We start from the raw sequence: 10405 nt of genomic DNA on the forward strand, positions 1-10405 counted from the left end.
ACACTCAGCCACATGTCAACACGCCAAAACTCAGCCACATGATAGGTTCACACATGTCATAGACCCATGCATTACTACCATACCATACATGTTTAGGCAGTGGAAGGCACGCGTCAGCATTGAAGACGGGTTAAAGCAGGGCCAAATAGCTCTAGCTGCTGCTTGATTGGGCCCAGCAGGCCGCTCGTGCAAGCGCAGCTCTTGACAAGAGCTTCGCTGGCTATTGGCCTGCCGTACTGTGATGTATGAAATAATTTTCCTTTCATATATGTATTTGACCGTCTGCTTGCTCCATTTTTATTGTAGTTATTGTCACATCAGTCCAACTTGGGGGACTGGCCTAGAAATGGGTAACCGAGACAAAAATATTTGAAATGTCGAAATGGGAATACTTAATTCCTTTCGTTGTGTAAGAATATTTTTGACCTTCATTATTATTTGACAATAAATAAATAGGTTCAATTGATTTTTAGCGAGTAAGGAAATAAATTAAAATATAAAAAAATATAACGAGTGCTGCATTGCTTGAATGAAAAGTTTTGGATCTGTGGTAGCGGTAAAACGATTGCCCACGCACGTTACAAACTGTGGTACAAAGCAACGTTACTAGATTCTTGTACAAAGTGCGCGCTCCTTTCGTGACGTCATGCAACGCTGGTTACCACAGCGCCACAGCGGTACGTAACGTAAAAAAAGTGAGCTAGCAGTTACTTATTGCTATGTTATAATGAGTCTCTTGAAAAATTATACTTACGCTTTACGTTTGCCTCGAGTTAACGCAAATATTTAAGTAAACAAACTACAAAAAAGAAAACAAAAGTTTTTGTAGTTGTTGCGTTGCGCCACCTGTGGAATGAAGGCGGAGTTTTAGCCCGAGGGCCAAGTTAAAAGAAAACAACACACAATACAAAGGGGCATAAGCGTCGCGAGAACTTCGGTCTGACAAGTTCTCTTTTTCTTCTCCTTGCGCAAGCGCTCCTGCGTGCCGATTTGCGTGTCTTCCAGGCGACGTGACGGAGGTAGCGCGAAATGACGGAGCGGCAGCTGTGAACTAACTTTTCGAACGGACACTCCGCCGAATCTCACGGGACCGTCCTATTCGGGAATGCTGCATCTGCGGCCGTGACAGCGGCGGCGGAAGCAGGTTTGGCCGTCGCATGCTTCTGACTGTTCTTTTACTTTTATTTTATTTCTCTCTCTCGTCGACGCCATGGTTCGGACCTTGGGGAAGGCGGTGCGGACTCCGAAAGATTACGAGCGGTGACGTTCTGCGTGAGTGTCGTTTGTACCTGACGCGCTAGATCCGTACCATCATTTCTGCGCGACCGCGTAGCGAGAGACGCTATGTCGTCGACCAATGCCGACCAGACCCGTTCGCCCCCAAGCCTGGGGTCGTCGTCGAGCAGCGGAAGCAGCACTCCGCGACCGCTGCTCATATCGGACACAAAGGACTTGCGCGCCGTGATCGGCTGTCAGATGCTCCTCCTGCATGCTCTCCGCAAACGCCGCCGACGGACGCTCCTGGACCGGCGCACGTACGCGGTGCAGAACACGATGCTCTTGCGCCGCGTCCAGAGACGCCAGTCGAGGATCCACTTTCTCATGAGCATCCTGAAGACCGCCTTCTCGGCCGGCTTGGGTCACGACCTCTGCGCGAACCGAGGAACGGCCAACTCTAATCACGTCTCGTCTTCGGCAGACTTCGCCGATGGCTTCGACGATGACGACGTGGACGACAGGTCGCAAGAAGGCAACGACCGCCTTCTCACTCCAGGACTCATCGGGGACGACGTCTGGCTCAACACGTTCAGGGTGGGCAAGGACCTGTACCAGTTCCTGCTAACCGAACTGAAGCCCTTCATGACGATGGGCCAAGCAGCGAACGGCGGGCTCCCGCCGTACGAGCAGCGCGTTGCCATCGCGCTGTGGCGCCTCGGCAAGGTCTGGGACGACCCGGCGCTGCTCAGGGCCTTCGGAGTGACGGGAGACGCCGTGGGCGCCATTGTGCGCGAGTTCTGCTCGGCAGTCGTCAAGGTGCTGATGCCCCGGTTTGTGCAGGTAATAACAAAACGCCACAGCCGGTTAACCCCTACAGCTGGCCCACAATTAGATGAGAAGCACGATCAGTACTGCCAGAGCATGTCGCCTTTGATTTACGAGTGATGTCGCGTAATGCACAAGCTTGCATGGGCCTTGTCTTGTCCCTAATAATTTGCTATTGTCTAGAAACTCCTCAGACTATGGTGGTAACTCCCACAGCGGAAGCCTGCCAAATTTTTATATTATGCCGTATCAATAGCAATTGAATCATCAGGAATGCTTAATGTAGTAATTAAATAACCAATAAAGTTTACCCGAGTTAGACCATTGCTTTCGTTGGCATTGTTATGGTTTGTCTTCGCATGGTTTTAACTAAGAGAGGGATGAAGCCCTCAGATCCCGTCAGTTGTCTTGCCAACTCAAATTTTTTACACTGCGCCTAAAGGTACGTCAGATGTACCCGAATTTACAAAGCTAGAGGTATGTCGGACATACGTAAAACCGGGAGTCTAAAGATATGTCGGCCGTCACGATGTAGTGGGACGCATCAGTCCCAGGGTGGGTCGTGGCTACTGCGGTACGAGCCTTTGTATGAGTCTGCTGACGCAAAAGGCCGACAAGGGACAAGCCAGAGGACCACTGGCTATGACAACGGAAAACTTCAGCCATCGCGTGGTTGACAAACGGTGTTGCAGTCGGTGGTGCCAGTCTTAGACTTGTCAGTCACCGTGTTGTGAGTGCCACCTTAAAGAAGTACTGACACAAAATCGAAGGCATAATTTGTCGGATAGATTTGTCTAAGCTATCATATCAATGATATGGCCTAGAACATATAGAAATCAATTTTGAAGTGCGTATATGTTATCTCCACACCGCACACGAAATGCGCTTTGTTTTTGTCATGAACGGCCATCATTACAAGTTTGTCTTAGCTGCCACGATCCTTGCGAGTGTTCTTTCCTAGCAGACTTCTTGAACGGATAGACTTGCACGGAAGTTTGCCTCGGGAGTGCATTTCTTAGTGGTTATCGTAGCAGGCTACCTAAGGCTTTCGCTGCAAAAATTGTCTGTGCGGTAGTTGTGTGAACGTGATTTTGTGTACGCATAGAGCCAGCCGAGTTTGCATGGAAACAATTTTGTGTGCCGCCTCACTCAATGCTCTTTGAAACTGCAACTGTCTCTCAAGAGCTAACTAGCATGCGTTAGCCCATTTTTTTCTAATTAAGTGCTATAATTGCTATACATAACCAAGCTTGAGTAGGCAAGAAAGTGCAATGTCCGATGTATCTTCAGACTCCCTGATCTGTGCATCCGTGGGTCCACAAGGTCAATTGCGCGAACAAATGACGGACAGGCTTGTAAAACTTTGAATCACTTGAGTGCAAGCTTGTGGAAAAGCACGACGTCCAACGTATCTTTAGACTCTCGGTTTCGAGTACCTCCGACAAATCTTTAAACAGCGAATTTTGAACAGCGAGGTACCATGGCCATGGTTAAAAACAAAAACTGTGTTGAATGGTGCCTCCTTCTTTCTGCAAGGCCCGAGTATTGCTTTTATTTGTTAAAGCAATGGTCTAGTTATAATTTATTAAATCATAAAAATTGTTGTTGAAGCATATAGTATTGTGTTTAATGCCCAGGTGCCCTTTGACGAAGACCTCGATGACATCACCGACCAGTTCCGTGAAAAGGCTGGCCTTCCACAGTGCGCTGGTGCCCTCTGCTTTGCTCACATTCCGATCCAACCACCACCGGATGATGACTCTGGAGAATACACCAACCTAGAAGGTTGGAACTCCATCATTGTGCAAGCTGTGGTTGGTGCCGACCGGCGCTTCTGGGATCTCAACATTGGCTGGCCTGGCAGCACTCAGGTGGCCCAGGTGTTGCGCAGCTCCAGCCTCTGGAAGAAGGGCGAGGAAGGCACGCTTTTCGTTGTGCATGACGAGGACAGTCCCCCAGTGGAACGTACCCACAGGGTTCTCGCGGCAGGCACGGGCTACCCTCTCCGCAACTGGATCGTCACGCCGTTTCTGAACCCGGACGAGCGGCAGCTCCGTTTCAATCGTGCCCTCTGCGAGGTCCTCTCAGTCGGCGAGTTAGCCTTCAGACACCTTGAGGCGCGCTTCCCGTACTTGCTGCGCCACAATGGCAGCGGCGTCGACCTGATGCCAAGCATTGTGGCTGCGTGTAGCACCCTGCACAACATGTGCGAGGAGTGGGGCGATGGCCTTGGTGACGGGTGGCTCGCTGAGGCTTCTAGGCACGCGTTGCCTCAGCCGCATGCTGGCGCTGACCCGGCCCGAGACATGTCACGATGCCTTGAAGCAGAAGCCATTCGGACGACCCTGTTTGCAACTGTAGTAAAATGATGTTTGAGGTTTTAGTAAAGACACTTCCTTTCAACGTGAGCATTGACTGTCACTCAAATTTGTATGCTAACTACCTATATTGGTCTCAGTATTTTGGTAACACAGTTTTGGGAGGATTTACTTAGAGGTAGTTCTTTAAAGCTTTTATGTTACTATGATATGCGCTCTCTTGGCTTCTTCATGAGAATGTACGGGTCACTGTAGAACGTAGCGGGTGATTTCAGGCCACAGTCCCAATTTAATGCCCTAACAAGCTCTTCCAAGCATCTTCCAGCATCGCTAGATCCAAGTGATTTTGCTTGGCATGCTATTGCGACACCGTACGAATACCGCCATTCGCAAGCATAGCCCACAACGACATTTACGGTGCATAGATCTGGTTGCTGGTCAACCGAAGCTTTGCTTACTGTTAGGTCACTTCATAATTTAACACTATGCATATCGTTCTGGAAAATACTGCCGTGGAACTTCTATCAAGGTCCAGCTTCGAACTTGTCGTTTGGCTCAGGTTCTCACCGCTTACAACCATGGCCTGCTCAAAACTTGGCCCTCTGTCACTGTAAGCTTCCAAACTCTGTGATAAAATGATTCACAGTGGCCTCTCAATCACAGCCACTCTGTGATGACCTGACTAGCTTCAGTTATATTCATTTGAATGCACTCATGCCTTTAGTAAAGGCTGCTCCACAATGGTTAACTGTACTTTAATTCAAATTCATGCTGTACAAGGGTGCTGAGGTTTTTTCGACCAGTTCTTGGCGGACGAGCAAGCCAATGTACCATTTATTATCGTCTTTCATGCCACACTTTTACTGCTTAAGGCACTTGTCGCCATTCTGAGATTACTCGAGGAAAAAAAAAATCTTGAACTACTGCCATTTAGCTGCAGTTAAGCCTTCGACAGCAGTATTCTTGTGTGACCACTTGGGGGCACAGTTTTCAGCAGAATTCTCGTGGGCCCCCAAAAAGGTGACTGCACGAGAATACTGCTGTTGAAGGCTTAACTGTACAGCTGAAAACGATGTTCCACTCTGAATAAAATATTTTTCTTGCCCTAAGAGTTAAAAGCTTACAAGCTAATAAACTTGTGCGTTTGCGGCTGCTACATTCCTAAAGGTGCAGAATGCAAAAGTACTCGCGTACTGTGCTTTCAGTGTGTGGCGAACAGCTCCAGATGGCTTTACCAAGGGCATTGTCGTGTAGCTATGGGACATGAAGCTATGTCACCTATCTTTTAAAAAGAGACGCTAGAGGAAAACGTTCAGCCATTCTATAATGATAAAATAGTTGTCCAAAATTCTATAATTTTCTGTATTCCACTACATGGCTTTTTTGCATGCTAACAAGTGCTCCCCACTGTGCCCAAGTAAACTAGCAGGTTTATGTTTCTGTCGACTTCCTCCTCCGTCGCACTCTGCATCGGCGAGTGCTGACATTTCATGGCCGCTACCATTGTGGAAACTAGGTGGTGCCTTACACTACAGCTTATGACGAATTAGTGATTTCAGAAGCACGATCCCAAAACGTAGATCTAGTTAATGTTTTCCTCTACTGCCTCTGAGCCACAGAGCTGTAAATACATGTGTTACGATGCTGTTGTTTGGAATGGAACTTCTCTGTTAACTGTTTTGCCTAATGCAGTTCTGTGTAGAATCACAATAAGTGCAAAAGCTATGGCACGACAATGCCACCCACACTGGTAAGACCGAACTTTCATCATGTGTGTGTACTCGTATCTTGCTCAATGTAAAGCACTCTCTCGTTGCATTGTTTGGAAGATGTGTTTAGAGTCGTGGCAACGGAGTCGATCCGGTCACAATTTGTACCACTCCATGTCATAGGACACTTGTACAGCCTTTCAGAATCTCATGCGTTTTGTAGGTCACATTTAAGGTTGTCCACTAATACAAAGAGGAGTAAAAGCCATCCTTTATTTTGCTGAAGTGCTTCCACATTTTTAGCCAGTTTAGGTTGTCGTACGTGAGTGCCTGTGTGCCTAAATCTGTGGTGTTGCAATATGCTTCTGCTGTGTGTATGTTCTTATTTGTTTAGTAGAGTCGTGTCTCTTGTAACTATCTACTGTGAGTGTTTGCATTCCAGCATTTTGTCATTGAAATGCGTTTTTTTTTTCATTCCTATTCGACAAAAGTGATGTCGATTCCATTTTTACGGGTATTTGTGGATCCCAACAAGCTCGTGCACATTACGTGTGGCTCACAAGCTGCTGAAATCATCAGAAACTTGAAATGCAGCACCCTGGTTGTGGTAATATGGAAGAATGCTTATGTGTGTGTATTTTCGTGTGCGTTAAGACAACCACAGGCGCTTGAAATTAAACCTATGTCCTACTGTGCATTTTTGGTTGAAGATTTTATGCTCTTAGAGTTAAACTTCATGGCTTGATGGCGCAGTTTAATGCCAGTCAATCGGGCAACGCCCTGAGGTGCAGTGGACAAAGTAATGAGTGGCTTTGAAACTTTTCACAAAGGCTGTTATACACAGAACAGCCGGCATATTTGTATTCTAAACTGCAATGTGATTTGCTGCCTTTTGCATCGCACATTCTTGAACAGAAGGTCTACTTAACATGTATTACTGCGCAATGTTTTTTACTTCATACTTGGGCATCGTTTGAGCATAGATCTGTTGCTTTCCACCTTAGTGTCTTCAATACCTGCAACTTTTCAGTGACCAGGGAACGGTGGTTAGCAGTCATTTCCAGAGTTCCTTTTGGAAAACTTGGAAATGTTCACATATCAGTTTAATTGATCAAAATCAAAAGAACTCTTGGACTAATTAAATAGTGAAAGCAGAGGATTAGCATGCTGGTGCATTGCTGTCGTTATTGGTGACGAGAGAAGCCCGGCATAGTATGCCGCTCTGCTGACCATAATTGCATTACTGCTCACATTTAATGTGCCTTATTTTATTCTGTCATCAAGCCGCAAATGTTGCATTCCAGCAGCTAATAAGCGCGTGAGACTGCTGTGAAAAGGTGCTTCCAAGAAGTTTTGTCTTCCATGCTTCAAGCTGTCAGAAGTGGTAACCCGTCTTCGAATGTGGAATTAAACCCTTTCCACCTTGTGTACTTCATTGCTAGCATCTCATTCTGCATACTACACCAAGAAAAAGCGTACTCGGTGTAGACTCTTTGTAACAAAACCATTGTTTCCTTTGTTGATGAATATAACTTTGACTCGGAGTAGCAGCGTTAAAGTGTCATTGTGAACATTTGAGTCCACTCGTCAGTTTTATTTCGCGCATCTTAACAGAAAATTTGACTTTTTTTTTTCTGAAATCCTGTGGTTTGTATACATTTGCTTATGAATTTGTGTTACTCATGTGCGTTAGCCTACAAAGGTGAACATTTCGGCAGAAGTCTGCCTGGTTAGGATAGGAATGGGGCATATAGAAAACTATGATCACAAATTTTATTCAGAAACCCGACGTTTCGAAGCCGCACCGGCTTCTTCGTCGGGGGTGAGGAAGCCAGAGGTGTACGGCACTTGTATACGCTTGCTCGATAGGCTTGCCGCGACCCGTCGCAAACCCTGGCAGTAGAGGGAGGGCAACGTCCCAGTGGAGCGGCTGATAGTCGCCGTCGGATGTTCCTTTCTTTTTACAGGATCACTTGGCCTTGCACTTGTATTAGATACTGAGCTTGAAAAGGAACACATGATGCCCGAGTTAACTTTAAGTTGGCATATGTGTTGAAAGCAAATAAAATGCTGTTGCCTAATCAAAACTTCCTATGGGGACAGTCTTGTAGAGTAGCATTCAGAAATTCTACAGCACTCGTGCTTATGTAACCGTTGCAGATGTGTGGGTATTGTGTGTTTCATTTGTTTCTACATTGTATCATAACCTATGCCCCCCCCCCCTTTTTTTCTTTGTGGAACACTGAGGAAAAAATGGGTTTAATGAGGAAAAGTGAATTCATATTAGTCCATGTTTAATTTCTTTTGTAAGTATTTATAGAAAACAGCCAACTGTAGATAATAAGAAAAAGGGGTTAGAAATATCAAAACTGCCAGTCATTAAACATATCATTCCAGAGCAGCATTTTTGTGCACATTTGGCTTTACTGCAGAGAAAGCCATGCAGATTTAAATGTGTGATTTTTGACTACAAGTGCAGGTAGTTCCATGGCCCTGGCTGCTTTTGTATTTGGGTTCAAGGTGTTTTTTGCACAACAATGTTTTGCGCTACAACATGAATCACTCGAACGAACCTGACTGCAGGTTCAAAGTGCCTTTTTCAAAATACACAAGCTGTACAACATGGCAGTGTGTTGCCAGCGTCCACTGCTTGTGCAACATATGGAGCTGCGTTGGTTCAGAAAACTTCCTGTGACAGCCGTGCAATTTGTTGGTGCAGTGGCCGATAGTGAGAAAGGTTTGGCACCCTCCTCGTTCAAGTTAACATGTGCAGCCGAATATGCTTTTCTTGGGCAACTGCTTTCACTTGAATGAAGTTAAATTATACCAAATGTTGGAAGTGGGTTCTTCAATCGTTGCATCTTGCAGCTAGGACAGTGCAATATCAATTTCATAAATGGCAGACGTTTGTATAGCACAGCGGTTTCTGTATGTGACATACTTGTATGGCAATCACTCAAAATTTAATGTCTGTGAACTTTCATCTTGCCTACCTTGTGTGCTTAAAAGGTGTTGTTCAAAGCTGCAGTGCTTATGGTCTAAAGATTTTCGTAACTGCAAATGTGACGGTTGTCTCACAAGTACTCTGTATAAAAAAAATTTGAATTTTGGACTTTCGCCATTTCAACATTTGATTCAGCAGTCGCTCAACAAATACATTCTTGCATTTTACAAGCTCTAGAGCTTGAATGGGAGGCTGTGTGCTAAACCTTTCGTTTGACTGTTCAAATATAACATGGTTGCCTAGTGAAACACAACATTGACTGCTAGTGCGCCATGCACACCGTCGGTATTCTCACATTCATGCATAATGTTGCTTTGTGTGTGCGATATTCCTTGCTCATTTCACAAACATGTTTTTTGCTACCAACTACACTTTTACTATTTAAACATTGTCAACAGAACCATGACAAGAGACATAACTTCAGGTGCTATTTTTGTGATGTTGGAAAAGCTTTCTGGCATTGTGAGATACCTTGGGTGCCTTCCCTTTTGGAATGGTACAAGTATTTTTGATAACCAAGTTTCGCCTCTCTCAGTACATTAAAAAATATATATGAGAGGCAGTTACTTTTGCACACTGTAATAAAATTTACTACACAAATGGTTGTCTATCGAGTCCAATTCAAAGAAGAGAATGCGGTAGAACTGGCTACAGCACTTTCGCAGGCAAATCGAGCTTCATTCCAACAAGGAGTGCTAAACTAGCCACCCTGTATGGGAGACAAGTTGCAGAGAGCTCCGGAATTGACGTCATCCACAACTTCAACCTGCATTGCTTGAAGAGGTTGATGGCACTTGCAAAAGAAATGGAAATGCGTAATTAACTAAATAAAGTTTCACTGATATGTTTCACCTAATTAGTTTAGGACACAAAGAAAAAACTCATGGTTCCTCCAGCATTCTAGTCACCATCGTATGTGCAAGAACGCATGAGGCCTGAGTACTTTGATTTAGGTAGGCGATAAGAAATTACAGGTGGTCTAAATTTTCAGAGCCCACCGTTGTGGTGTCCCTCATAATCATATGGTTTCGGGACATTAAACCCCAACAACAGACATTTTATTATTGCAAAGCTAGTTTTCCTGTTGTGCAGTTTGCTTAACTAATGGCAGCTAGCCACTTACTGCAAAAGCACATTCAAGTGCTTGTGATGTAGATTGCTCTTTTGATTTAAAAGTGTATAAAAGATAAGCCCCAGCATGTGCCATTTGGAACTCGTATCCACTTTAAGCGCGACAGATGCCGTCATAAGGGCAAATTCGCAGTGCAGGAAGGAAAAGCACTTGCGTATTATCAAAATGGTCTATTATTGCAGTTGTTTTGTTATGCATT

Source organism: Rhipicephalus microplus, chromosome 10 (genome assembly GCF_043290135.1).
Source record: "Rhipicephalus microplus isolate Deutch F79 chromosome 10, USDA_Rmic, whole genome shotgun sequence".
Lineage (NCBI taxonomy): Eukaryota > Metazoa > Arthropoda > Arachnida > Ixodida > Ixodidae > Rhipicephalus > Rhipicephalus microplus.